General features: G+C 36.0%; 3 long non-coding RNA genes across 3 annotated transcripts in view; 2 read left to right on the forward strand and 1 right to left on the reverse strand.

Annotated features, from left to right (window-relative positions):
* Positions 1-15,286, reverse strand: part of LOC116172576 — a 129,398-nt gene that overhangs the window by 75,086 nt on the left and 39,026 nt on the right. The window lies entirely within an intron of this gene.
* Positions 3,828-4,332, forward strand: LOC116172574. The gene is made up of 2 exons (XR_004145702.1): positions 3,828-3,927; positions 4,065-4,332. It is a non-coding gene; the product is annotated as an uncharacterized LOC116172574 (long non-coding RNA).
* On the forward strand, positions 13,250-13,805 carry LOC116172572. Its single transcript, XR_004145700.1, has 2 exons — positions 13,250-13,374; positions 13,538-13,805. It is a non-coding gene; the product is annotated as an uncharacterized LOC116172572 (long non-coding RNA).

Consider the following 15,286-nt stretch of genomic DNA (forward strand, 5'->3'; position numbering starts at 1 on the left):
AAATGTAACACTCCCCATCTTAAGCATGGGATAATAATGATAAATAAACAAAAATGATTACACGTTTAGAAGTCAAATTGAATTCTGGCTTGGAAAACCGCTTGCAAGCGGAAACGTCGACTGTTTGTTAAGGTTTACATACGCAATGGTAGGTATTAGTTAAATTTTGCTGAATGTTCTTTTATGAAAATACGGGATTTGGTAACGGATGCGGACTTAAAATATAAGCGTAATTTTACAACATTTCTACAAACTTCTGTATATATTATAAAATTTGTTTTCGTCGTCCTTTTTGCCCTAATCAATAAAATCAATTATAAAACGGAGCAAATTAAATCAGCTCGTCAAGCCTTGCCTAAATTAAAAGTTTGAGATGGTATTTCTTGCCTGTGTACAGTTAAAGTTAAGAATTTGATTTCTCTTATGTCGGTTAATAAGATTTTTTTAAGTGAAAAGTTTCATCGAATATTTTTTGTTTTTTGTATTCCCTCTGTAAGTCGTTTTAGCGGATAATGGCAAGAATTTTTTTCTATAATAGGGGTGAAAGTCATGTTGTTTCAAGTGTAATTGCTATTTTTATTATGCCAATTTAGAATTCTGCCACAACTTACTGAAACCGTATTCCAGTCAAATCAACCAAGATATACTGGACGCCGAATAGTAGAAAAATGTTCGCAATTTACTCAAATAAGCATAAGATTAATACTGCCACCGTTTAATTTTCGTGTGGTAATAAATCAACACTTTTGCACAGTATTATAAAGAAAGAAAGAAACCGGAACTTATTACACCTCTGTGCTTGTAAAGTTAGCAATACCGAAACTGCAATAAATATGTAAAAATATGCATGTGAATGGATAAATTCTATTTAGGGGTGTTTGGGCATTAATCATTTCAAATGTACCGATTGATATCAAATCTGCACATATCACCCCTTAAAAAACGCCAATAAAGTTTATACACATACATTTCATTTATCTAATCTAAAAATAATCGTTTTTCTTATGTACCTAAACGTTTTTCATTTTTCTCTATACCTACACTTTAATATGATTTTAATGATAGTTTTTCCGGATACGTTTTAATCCTGGTTTTAATAGATTTTGAATTTAAATATTAACATGGTAGCTTTTAGAACGTTGTTAAATGCAATCCTTTACACGAATGGCCTTCACTTAGATCTCCACCCTTAGGTTTTCCGTTAGACATTTAAATTTTAATTTAAATATGCTCTAATATGCGCTCATATTTTATAAAAACGATAAAAAAAAGTTCAGTGTGGTTAATATCTAGAAAAAAAAACCTTTCCAGGTCCTTGTTGATGTTGCTACGAATAATTGTTTCTATGTATTCCTTTTATAACGACGTAGGTATCACAATTACCATAACCAGCTTTGCTTAAAATTCATTGGATGAGCCAACAAATTCCTCCATTCATCAAATTCTTCTGAATTTTAAATTAGGTCTTCGTACAATGTTCCAATCTCTTCGGAATAAATCCAGACTGTTGGCATTATTGAACACCTCTTAGTTCTTCAGACTCGTCCCATTCTTTAATTTGAGATCCGTCGAATTCCATTCTTTCGTTTCCCGATTTTCCAGCTTGAATTGATCCTTAAGATCTTCCAGATTCTTATACATACTGGATGATATTCTAATAAAACCTCTAAAATTATATGGACCTGTTCGAGCCCACACTTTGATGAATAATCAAATTACACAAAATACAAATCGCAATGGATCTAAGATAGGGGACAAGTCAGTTATACTTTATATAGAAGCTATGGGTTTTATTTAGCATGTTTTCGTCAGTAGGTACCCAAAGTGTTGTTAGGCTAGTACAGTGCCATGTGAAATATCCGTATAAACTCGATTAGCCCTAACTTGCTCCTGGAACTTTTGAAACTTAAAATTAATGACCATCCATTCAAGAGAAGATAAGAAAGATGAAGGTGATTCATCAAATATCCACCTTAGATTAAGCGAACTTTCAATTACATCACAATCATTAATAATACCATCCTTTATTCGGTCGTCTTTTTCAGCACAAATACACGCAAAGCGCCCATTTGTTATTGGATAAAAACCCTCAACACGTAATACACTGCTTTAAAAGTAGCAAACATTCTTAAATATTTGTATCGGAGGATCGTCGGAGAATTTGGAATTACAGAAAGAATTCGAATGGGCCCCGCGGCTTTCAACAGTATCTAAAGGAAAGGCGATCACTGTTTGAAAACTAATGAAGGAAGTTTTACTTGGCCGATAGACTAGTTTTCAGTCGCAGATGTGGTCAAAATATGAACCGATTTTTATTAAATTGGGTTACGAGGATTGGGTAAAAATGAAAAATTGCGAACTTTAATTAATATAATCTATTTGTAATACTCACTCAGCTAGGGGAATATAAATTAGTTTTAAGTCATTTATCATAGAAGCGCTTAGCTCGCTCGGTTTCACACAGGAAGGAACCCCTGGAGCGGATTTCATGCTGGAATATTTAAGTAGCAACTCGAGTATTATTTTTTCCTTTTGGTCATTAATACAGCATTTTTATTTACGTAAATAAACAATTCCATGTAACTACAAACGAACGCATTACTTTTTATGTATAACATTTACTTTCATTGCACTTACACGGATTCGAATAAGCGGATTACTTGCAACAAGATTACTTTTAGTTCGGGAGTTTTAGCAATTTCAGTTAAACTTCTTGTTTTCCCCGTGGAAAGTTTTCATAGCAAATCTTAATCAGATCGCATACCCACTAAGAGTTTTTAGTATTTTTGCTTTTATTTTTCTCCAAGGATGACTTTGCGTCTTGTATGAGATTAAAATATCTGTTTAAAACAGTTTCATTTTCTTTTAGTACCTAAATTACCCGATACAACAACTACCAATTTTCTTTGCTGTGCACAAAATTATCGTGCTTGTGAATCTCTTGATCGTTTTTCGGCAAAGAGGGCGTTTAGAGATTGCTCGGCAATTTTCCTTTTTCCATTAAATTTGAATTTCCACGCAGCATTGCTATGATTCCTCTAGAACAGTAATTACAAACCTAAACGACAACTACCCTTTTAGAGGGTAGGAATTTTGTAAAAATTGTCATAAAATTAGAAATGGTATTCCTACAAACTTAAGTAAAGCCAATAGCCATCTTTCTTTCAGTGACAGAAGGTACCTACCACTACGGCTGATATGCGCTATTTTGACTGTGATATGCCTTTAAATTCTCTATTACTGGAGACATCGAGGAATCAGGAATGTTATTAAATAGTCTAATGAAAAGCTGAGACGGTAGACCATAATTAGAAATTCTTTTTCAATACAACCACCGGATAATTTTTAAGGTTGGTTCTTCGTAAACTACACAAATTAACTTCGCAAGGGCGATGAAGGGATTTTTGTAGGCACAAGCACAAATGAGTTTTCGGATTCATTTTATTTAGCTCGAAAACAATTGGCCCTTAAAAAGATTCGAATCCCTTGACAGATTATAAAAATGTTAAAATTAAGCATAGAGATATATTTGCAGAGTCATCGAGTAAATTAATTCACATTAACCCTTGGTTGCTAACTATACCATCCAAAGCTTATCGCAAGTAGTTATTGGTACACTTTATCAAAGCTTTACGCTAAACCACTTACAAAAAATTCTTTTCAATTCTCAAATTAATTGGTTATCGTCTTCCGTTCAACTACGATAAGGCTTTCTTCTCATGACAAACCACATTTAATTCGTTATCGATTTAATTTTATCAGATGCTTGATATTTCGCAACGGTGCATAAGCAGGTGATTGCGCTGCAGATAACGCGACCGTATAAAAGCTCATCTGAACGATTTGGTTCCATTAGTCACTCAGTCAGAATGAAGTCCTTCTTGTTGGTTGTCATAGCATTGGTTGCAGTTCTCAGCTCCGTAACTGGTAAATATTATTTCATGATATAAAGAAGGTGGGGTTATACCAAATGTTGAAAGGAAAAAGTCCAGTCAATTCAATCTAATCAAAATCCTACACTCAGACCAAGACCATTTGAAACTAATCTCATTTGTATTTTATAGCACAAATACCTTGCAAGGGGATGTTTTTTTCCTGTACTGAAACCTGCACGTTTGGAGGCAATCATCTTTTTGGAGTTTGTCCTGCGGGACAAGTCTGTTGTCCTATGGGAGTAGGAAGAAAGTAGAGGAATATCCACTAGATCAAAGCCATTTGAAAAATGCGAATAAAATCGATTCACACATTCGTTATACTTTCGTGCTTGTGTAATAATCTAAAATGGCTGTTTGAACTATACTATTATTGAAATAAAGTACATTTTGAAAACTACTACATTTTAAGTTTATTGCATCTATACCAATGTCTATACCTTATCTATTTACTATATACTAGATTTTGATTTTTTTTAATTCATCAAGTGCTACTTGATTAAAATATAAAAACCGTTGATATAACTGGTATCTTATTTTCAATCTTATGCTATGATAGCTCGTTGAAAAGAGACTTAAAAAAATCAATTAAGTAATCTAAAAATCCAATATGACGCCTATTTAACTTTAGGAAGTTGGTAAATGTTCCTCAAAAGTAGCCATCTTGAAGTTTTTTGACATCAATCCTAAATTAGCTTATCAAAGACAGTAACTTTTATTTAAAACTGTTTTTTTTTACCTATATCTCTTATAATCCAAAGTATCTCGCGCAAAGGTTACCTCTCGTTTTAAAAACCGACTAAGAAGTGATAGATATCGTCAGTTGCTTATGATTTATTTACCTATTTACTTATTTACCTATTTATTTATTTACCTTACAAATTAGGAAACCGCAGGAAAACCTAATTCGGAGTAGCCGGCTCGAAACTGATCTAAGGAAATACCCATCTCTCCCACAGATGAAAAATTCTTACCTCAGCCCAGGTTCGAACACCCGACCTCCCGGCTATACAGCCCCACGCTCTATAGTGCAGCGGAGAGAGCCGCGAAATCGTTCAAAAAATTTTTTCGGAGTAGAAAGAATTGGGACCCACACCATTTTGTTCAGAAATGTTTGAACCTTCAGAATCTCGCTTTACGACATTTTCCCGTGGTCCTGACAAAAGTTATAGGCCGCTAAAGTTGAAATTTACTCATTTTCGCGCGCGCGACTAGACTACCGAAAGTATTTATTTTCTCAGCAACTAAGCGATATACATCAATAATTCCTTTTGTAAAATGAAAGTACATTTATAGCAGAATCTAAAGCATTCAATTTACCTACCTTGTTATGGACAGTTTTTAGAAAAATGACCATCAACTTCCAAAATTCGTGTAGCAGATGAAAAGTGCGCACTTTGAACTCTCATAACTTTTTATTTCACGATATCGATTTCCAATATTTATAGCTCATTCGATGCTCCAAAGCATTGTGATTATTTTATTTTCTATAACATTACCGTGAATTTTTCATAATAAAAAAGTTACGGTCATTTAAGTAAAAACCTACCGACCTCACCGAGTCGGTAATCGCGAGTGAGACGGAGAGGGAAGGATAGTCAGCAGCGTTCGCTAAACAAGGAGCGATGCGTAAGAGATTTTACTTTACTAAGAAATTTCTCTCCGAATACCAAAACTAGCTATTTAGGCCGTTTAGTTTATAAATGCATTCCGCCGAGTTGCATTGTAAAATCTCAAACAATTCATTAACTCCATGTATTTCAGTTCTTTGGTGAAATATATAGGTACAAATAGGTACCTTTCCCTGTAAATTTTGGGGGTTACTCCACATTAGGTATCTCTTGTGCTGTGCTGTATATTGCAAGATCAGCAGTAACAACGGTATGATTTTGTCCCAAAGATTTAGGCTTGTTTTTTGATTTCACTAGACGATTCATTCATTCATTCATTCATTAATTTTTTTTTTTTTTTTTTTTTTTTATTTAAGGCGTCGACTACTTGGTCATTAGCCTATTGTAAATACTGTATAAATCATAACATGTCGAATATATTTGCAGACCTTAGGTATTTTATTACATTTTTAAGATGTTGTGGCTGTTTGAGTATTTCTCCTACTTCATCTATTAAATGAAAAGATTGCCTGATGGGCTCCAGTACCGGACACTCCCTTAGGATATGTTCAACAGTCATTTGATTACCGCAGCGTACACAAACCGTAGGAGGCTCCCCGCGTAACAGATGGGCGTGCGTTATTTGCGTATGACCGATTCTTAAGCGGTGGATTTTCACTCGCTCAATCCTACTGAGAAGTAGTGGTGGTCTCCATGGTTTAGGGTGTACTAATGCTGCTCTTAAAGCTGCTTTTAGGTCCAGATGCCTCACTACCTGAACGTCCACATATCTCACTCCCGTGGCTCTTTTAGCAGCTTCGTCTGCCATCACATTGCCACGTATACCAACATGGCCAGGTACCCAAATCCAAAAAATGCTTTTCCCAACCTCGACAACATTGCTGTAAACAGCCTGAATCCTTTGCACTAGTGGGTCCCGAGGAAATCGAGATTTAATACTATTTAATGCGCCCTGGCTATCACTTACAATAGCAAAGCTCTCCTCTGTATTGCTCATAAGGCAGAAAAGCAGAGCTTGCCATATGGCATACAGTTCGGCACTGAAGATGGTGCATGAGGAAGATAGAGTCCACTCATGTGTTTCGCCATCTACATAGATGGCACATCCCACACCCGATTGCGTCCGCGACCCGTCCGTATAGATAGCCTTAGGGCTATGATACTCTTCCATAATGGCGTTAAATTTCCTTTGAAACTTTATAGCAGACGTGTTCTCTTTCTCAAATTCGGTCAGAGCAAAACATGAAACGATCTCAGGAACCATCCAGGGGGGAACTTCTCCAAATCCTACAGGTAATACTGTTGGCAGCCCAATATTCATCATTCTTAGTAGTTCCTGTGCTCGTACCCCAGTAGGTCTTGTTAGTGAAGGTCTATTCTCGTATCCATGACGATCTCCAAAAAATAATGTATAATTAGGGTGATTTGGCTGAGCACGGATCCCTACTACGTATCCGCACAGGAGCCGATCACATCTTCGGAAGAGAGAAGAAAAACCAGTTTCAGTGTATAGCTTATCCACGGGACTGGTTGGAAACGCACCTATACAGTATCTCAAACCGGTATGATGTATAGGGTCTAGTTTCCTCAGCGTCGACTTGCGAGCCGAGGAATAAACCACGCACCCGTAATCCATTTTAGACAGAAGAAGGGATCGATGGATATCTAGCATAGTATCGGGGTCAGTACCCCACTTAGTACCCGCAAGGGCTTTAAGGATATTGGTGACCGACTTACATCGCTCAATAAGACTATTGATGTGCAGATTCCACCTTAGTTGGTCATCAAATATGAGACCTAGGAATTTGATAGATCTTGTTATTGGAATGGGGTTGTTCTTGAAGAAAAGGACAGGATCGTAGTGCGGTCTCCTCAATCTACAGAAATGGATGCACTTTGTCTTTTCAAGCGAAAACCTAAATCCTGTATTTTCCGCATTCTGCACTATTTGATTTATTGCGGGTTGCAGTTTCCGTGTGATTTGACCAATGGACGCTCCCATTTAATTCCTTCGACAAATAACATTTGTATGGAACAAGTCAATATAACATTAATTAAACAAACGAACAGTTAAACAAACAAACAATTAAATATTGGAAGATATAAAAAATTCTTGTATGTTGTAGAAACACCCATTGACTAGATAATCGTACAATTTCTTTTTAAATTTTTTCCATGTAAGGCAAGTTCGATGGTTAGGATGGTATTGTAGCTCGCTGCTGGAGAATTTAAAAACGGCATAGGTATATTATATTGAATGGTAGATACCGGAACTTACTTAGGAGGATTATCAGCAGGTACTTAGGCTGTTAAAGTCAGTTATCTGGTGCTGGTCGTTATCTAGTGATAGGTAAACGAGGAATTTGGATTTCTTCTGTCGATGTATCTCGCTTTTGAAAAAAGACTGTGCGTTGAATTTTTTTCGTCTGTTTCCACAGAATATAGCCTACTTATGCTCATTCTGTGACGGTTTCCTCGTTGATGTCGAAGTTATTAATGGCCGCTGTGATAAAATTATCATTTTTTATTTGACAAATTTTTGTGAAATGTAGGTAGACACCCTTAGCAGAACATGTAATATTGACGTTTACTGTACTTGTTATGCCACTGTCGGAGAACATTTTCTGACCCGAAAGACCAATTTGCAAATGAGTCAGAGTGTAACTTTTGTTTGAAAAATGACCTTAAGAAAAACTGTTCAATAATTTTGTTCCGTAAGTATGTACCTAGACAACAAACTTCGTGGAATTTTGTCAATTTTCGTTGTCCGGCCAAGAATTGCAGTGGAATTATTTTTTTCGAATTTTCAAAAACTAATTTCAGATTCAAAAACCACCAGATACCAAATTTCGTCGAAATCAACATTTTTTCGCACCCCTATTGAGGGGTGTGTCCTTTTGCGGTAGGAATTTTGAAAAATTATTTGCAAAACCGGAAAGGGCATACAGCAAAACCTATTCAAAGACTTACCACCAGTCTCTGTAACTGTTGCTGAGAAAAAAAGAAACTTTACCACTTTTTTGAGGGTGGCTCCTAAACGAATACATGGATTTTTTTTTTTTTGGTGTTTGGATCCATCGTTCCTTGAAATGGGGGTTGAAATATATTGTGTGATCAAAACTCTCTAAACCTTTCCCATATAGTTTTTATTCGTTGAAGTTTTTAAAAATAAAAGCGACTATAGCTTCGGCGTACTGCCATCATCCGGCGATGTGAAATTTAACAGGAAAACGGTAAGTTACAAACGTTGAAGACGAATAAGACGAACATGTTGTTTTTTAATTATTAACTGGCCGAAGCCAAGTGAAAAAACCTGAAGGGTGGTTAAACCGGAAAGGTTCTCCTAAGTTTCAAAACGAATTATTATCAAGCCTTGTTAAGTTAAGACAACCAACCGGAGGGTTGAATTATTACATTAAAAGTTGAAAGTTGAATTTAACACATTTCAAAAGAACCGGGGGGAAAAAATAAACTCATAAAAGTTTTGAACCTATTGAGATGACGACATATTTAAATTATTTAAGTTAAGTTTAAATTCGAGATCATGCAGACGGCATGTCTAGAAATGATTGACCACCAGGTTTACCTATCACTAGATAACGACCACATAACTGACTTTAACAGCCTAAGTACCTGCTGATAATCCTCCTAAGTAAGTTCCGGTATCTACCATTCAATATAATATACCTATGCCGTTTTTGAATTCTCCAGCAGCGAGCTACAATACAATCCTAACCATCGTCTAGTGAAATAAAAAAACAAGCCTGAATCTTTGGGACAAAATCATACCGTTGTTACTGCTGATCTTGCAATATACAGCACAGCACAAGAGATACCTAATGTGGAGTAACCCCCAAAATTTACAGGGAAAGGTACCTATTTGTACCTATATATTTCACCAAAGAACTGAGATACATGGAGTTAATGAATTGTTTGAGATTTTACAATGCAACTTGGCGGAATGCATTTGTAAACTAAACGGCCTAAATAGCTAGTTTTGGTATTCGGAGAGAAATTTCTTAGTAAAGTAAAATCTCTTAAGCATCGCTCCTTGTTTAGCGAACGCTGCTGACTATCCTTCCCTCTCCGTCTCACTCGCGATTACCGACTCGGTGAGGTCGGTAGGTTTTTACTTAAATGACCGTAACTTTTTTATTATGAAAAATTCACGGTAATGTTATAGAAAATAAAATAATCACAATGCTTTGGAGCATCGAATGAGCTATAAATATTGGAAATCGATATCGTGAAATAAAAAGTTATGAGAGTTCAAAGTGCGCACTTTTCATCTGCTACACGAATTTTGGAAGTTGACGGTCATTTTTCTAAAAACTGTGCATAACAAGGTAGGTAAATTGAATGCTTTAGATTCTGCTATAAATGTACTTTCATTTTACAAAAGGAATTATTGATGTATATCGCTTAGTTGCTGAGAAAATAAATACTTTCGGTGGTCTAGTCGCGCGCGCGAAAATGAGTAAATTTCAACTTTAGCGGCCTATAACTTTTGTCAGGACCACGGGAAAATGTCGTAAAGCGAGATTCTGAAGGTTCAAACATTTCTGAACAAAATGGTGTGGGTCCCAATTCTTTCTACTCCGAAAAAAAAAACTACCTCAAATAAGCGAGTTAGCGCCGGCTCTCCGCTGCACTACTACCACTAAGCTACACAATCGGTGATACCTAAGTCCCTCAAAGAAATCTTCAAAAGATCTTTTACCTACACTATGGTGAAAACTGTCAACTTTATTTTGACAGATCCAGATCCATCGTTCAATAAGTCCCAGGACTAACCCACAGATTGCGACCATAAACAGTAAAGCTGCTGTGCTGAAATTGACGCTACTTCTGCAAAATTATCTTTTATCTAGGCAATTCACCGTGCCACAAGTTTATGTAAACAATAGTGTAATTGAACGAGTTGGGCTTTAATCTGCTTCCCCATTCACCATAGACTCTCCAGATCTACCCCTTGGCAACCACTGTTTGCTTACTGATCTCAGAAAGATGCTCCAAGGAAAAAGATTGAGGAGGTTATCGCTGCAACAGAAGCTTATTTTGAGGGTAAGGGTATGGTATCGAAAAGTTAGGAAAGAGTAGGAATGATTGTTTAGCTCTTGAAGGCGATTATGTTGATGAATAAAAATGAAGTTTGCGACACAAATTTTGTTTTTCTAGTTAGTCCTAGGACTTATTAAAGGATGTTACTTGAAGGCTTTGTGGTATGACTGGGAAAAAATGGCGGAGGTGCGTATTTTGCCGACTATGGATATCTGCCGACAATTTCTTTTTACCACCCGCACGTTAGTAAGAGAGATATTCCATTGTAGTAAAAATCGACCTCCTCCTCCCCACTTTTTTACGGAAATACACGTTTTGAAACACCAGGAATTTAAATCAAACAAAATCTCGACAATGTAAGTCTGTCGATCCGTCGGTCTGTCGATCTCTCTGTCGGTCCGTCTGTACTCTTATTTCCGGCTGCACGGCTGAACCGATTGACTCCAAATTTGGTATACATATTCTTAGACATAAAAGGGCAGAATCGCGCCTGAGCAGGTGTGCTAGGCACAGCAAACTTTTTTAGTTCTTGCTTTGTTTCATTTTCCATCAAATATTCGAGCATATGCGTTTAAAGTTTGTTTTCATTTCTCAAAGTACAAGATTGATTATAGATATATACATCTTTTATAAAGCTACATATTCTTTTCAATCCTTGAGTGAAAAATCGTTATTCAATGGTATAATAAACCTAAAATTGCACATGAATCCTATCTTCATAAGCAAGAAAATATACCCATAACTCTCTCGCTGTTTCGAAAAGGCTATAGCTGTATTACAACCCTAGCTGATTTTACTGATGCCATTATGGCTGCTAAAGACCAAAATAAGACTTCACGTTTAATTATGTTTGACTATTACAAGGCTTTTTCCATGATTGATTCTCCTTTAGTTGCAATATTATACTACCTCGGATTTACCGAGAAGGTTAGGCTGCTTATAGTATAATTTACGCCAGACAGAAATTAAAGCATATTTATAAACGTAAAAAATCACAATCTCTGGGCTCCAGATAGCGCCAAAACGTCAAAGCGCTGCCGCCACAACCAAGAAGTGTGGGGCAATTTTTACTAGCTCTTGTAAGTTAGCGCCACTGAAATATTGTAGATTAATTTAACAATTATTCTTTTCTAGGGATACTGGGTTAATGCTGTTAAATGACAGTTGATTAAATTCTTGAGAAGTTTTATTCACGCACTTTTTTTGAATTCCCAACCAATTTCGAAAGGTCATTTTTTTTTACACAGTTTTTAGGTACCTCGCGTTTTTCATCAGACATTCTTTTATATCATTGTTCATAAGAGATAGAAATTCTATTTTAAGAAGTTGTAGAGAATAAATTGTATAGTAAACGACACCTCTGACCGGCCACTACACTGTAATACGCAGCAAATGATCGCTGCAGCATCTCTCGACTCTCACTTAACTGTGTAGTGCTCCTTTTTGGGCAGCATATATAAAATGCTTCAGGGTCACGGCCGCACGCGTTTGCGAGAGGGGTAAGAGCACATTTTCTTGTAACGACGGCATTTTCCAACAAAATACTTGACCAAAGCTAACTAAGAGAAGAAAAGTTCGACTAAATGCCTTAATTAAAGAGAAACCCAATCAAGTCAAGAAATTTGAGGAGAAATTGGAACAGATTAAAGAGAATGACTCACGGCTCACCTTTGGATTCAGTATTTCAAGGTGGTTGATCTAGTAAAGAAAAATATACATGCAAAATGACCTGGTGGTTGGTATACGCACCTAACTGTCAAAAAAGTGACTCCCTACTTCCATGGGCCTGGACACTTCCCCTACGCCAAGCGTTGCCAGTTATATGTTCAGGATATAGAGAGCTTACCGTCAACAATTACACCTGTGCAATACCGGAAATTCACCACAGTCAGGCATCTGGTCAGAAGATATCAAGAATTTGAGAAGTTTTAGCCTTTAGGAAAACTTGAGACATGTCAACTAAGTATTGAGCGATTTTAAAAGATAAAAGTGATTTTCTATCAAAATTATGTTGGACAACAGCGTGGATGTAACTGAAATTCAAGAAAGTCATTCTCATTCTAAATATGATTTATTGAATAAGGTAAACATTTCAGGATACTTATTAATTGGCGCGCTTTGACAGTAAAATTCATGGTGGCACTACTTACGTACAGACTGATATTTCTAATTTTGAGGTGTTTGAACAAAGTATGAATTGCAGCAATTTTAACTTTATCATTAATATACAGGATGGATTCTTTGTCGTGCATAGCATTAGGATCTTGGAATTCTTTAGATGTCTGTAGCAAACACGCAAATTATTTACATGCATCTGACTTGTATACGGAAAAATTTACAATGCCGCTTCAAGGGTATTCAAATTAACTCCTGTAGTAAATGTTGTTTTCTATACTATCAGCATGCTTCTAGATCTTATCGCAAGTTATTGATACAGATTATCAAAGCGTTACGCTAAACCACCAAATCTTTTCAATTCTTAAAATTAATTTGTTATCGTATTCCGTTCACCTGCGATATGGCTTTCTTCTAAATGACAAACCACATTAAATTCGCTATCGATTTATTTTTATCAGATGCAATTAATTATATATTTCGCAACGGTGCATAAGCAGGTGATTGCGTTGCAGATAACAGGACCGTATAAAAGCTCACCTGAACGATTTGGTTCCATTATAGTCACTCAGTCAGAATGAAGTCTTTCTTGTTGGTTGTCGTAGCATTGGTTGCAGTTCTCAGCTCCGTAACTGGTAAATATGCAGTTTCATGATGTAAATCGTACTATAAAGAAGGTGGGGTTGTACCCTGGGTTGTACCAAATGTTGAAAGGAAAAAGTCCAGTCAATTCAATCTAATCAAAATCCTACACTCAGACCAAGATCATTTGAAACTAATCTCGTTTGTAATTTATAGCACAAATACCTTGCAAGGGGATGTTCTTTTCCTGTACTGAAACCTGCACGTTTGGAGGCAATCATATTTTTGGAGTTTGTCCTGCGGGACAAGTCTGTTGCCCTATGGGACTAGGAAGAAAGTAGAGGAATATCCACTAGATCAAAGCCATTTGAAAAATGCGAATAAAATCGATTCACACATTCGGTATACTTTCGTGCTTGTGTAATGATGTAAAATGGCTGTTTGAACTATACCATTATTGAAATAAAGTGTATTTTGAAAACTATTACATTTTAAGTTTATTGCATTTATACCTTATATTCTATACTATATACTAGATTTTGTTTTGTTTTTTTTTAATTCATCAAGGACTACCTGATTAAAATATAAAAAGATATAACGTTGATATAACTGGTATCTTATTTTCAATCTTATGCTATGATAGCTCGTTGAAAAGAGAATTAAAAAATCTATTAAGTACTCTAAAAATCCAATATGGCGCCTATTTAACTTTAAGAAGTTGGTAAATGTTCCTCAAAAGTAGCCATCTTGAAGTTTGTTGACACCAATTCTAAATTAAGTGAATCAAAGACAGTAACTCATTTAAAACTTTTTTTTATATATTTCGCAACGGTGCATAAGCAGGTGATTGCGTTGCAGATAACAGGACCGTATAAAAGCTCACCTGAACGATTTTGTTTCATCAGGCATTCAGTCAGAATGAAGTTCTTCTTGTTCGTTGTCGTAGCATTGGTTGCAGTTCTCAGCTCCGTGACTGGTAATTATTATTTCATGATATAAAGACGGTGGGGTTGTACCATGTGAAGTTAAACTGAAAGAGTTCAGTCTAATCGAAATCCTAAATTCTGTCAGTTCAACTAGCGTGGTACAATCAGGCCAAACCAGAGACTTGTTATAACTAGACCGCGCGTAACGTAGATTTTACCAGAAACGCCTGTTGTCAAGAAAGGATAGGCAACCAATTGTTCATCGCGGGGCAGACGTACGTTCTGCAGCTTGCTTTAGCCATGTTTATTCTAAATTTTAGAAGCAAAAAAAGATAACATATAACTGTTAACTGTTTTAATCGAATTTATTGGTATTTTATTTGAACTAAATTGGTATATAACTGCCTTACTCTAGTCCTAATTTGATTTATATGTGTATTTTGGTGGTGAACACGTATGGGAAAATATACTCTTAAAACTAAAGATGTAAGTAGTAAGATATGATTATTTAGCGGATTTTGATTCAATATATGCCTATCAAAAAACCCAAATGGGCTGTAACTGTTATTTATTTTTCTTAGACTGCTGATAACCATTTTGTTTACAACGCGGTGTGGTGTGGATTGAATGAAAAACCTGAACACATTTTCAGCAATTTGGCAAATTTTTAATGCATATCGCTTGATACGTGCAACAATCCTCCACGATTTTTTCTAGTTAAAAGCTTTGAATGACTCTCTGATGCGAACATCGCATCTGCACATATGGAACATTTAATAGACTTAGCTATTTTTCTTGTAACAAAACCGGAAATATACTTAGTACCAGTAAGTACTTAGTTACGTCTATACCTAATAGGCAAATAGGTATTGCCGTTGTCTTGCTGGTAAAGGATGTGGAATAATATTTCTACGTTATTTTAAGTGAATGGGAAAGTCGAAAACGCTCGGTATTGCATTATTGTTTAACACCTTCGTAGGTACCTTTCTAAAATCGGCTTCATTCCCCGCAAATGCACTATGGTGGGAGTAAATTTTTC

Source organism: Photinus pyralis, unplaced genomic scaffold (genome assembly GCF_008802855.1).
Source record: "Photinus pyralis isolate 1611_PpyrPB1 unplaced genomic scaffold, Ppyr1.3 Ppyr1.4_LG5, whole genome shotgun sequence".
Lineage (NCBI taxonomy): Eukaryota > Metazoa > Arthropoda > Insecta > Coleoptera > Lampyridae > Photinus > Photinus pyralis.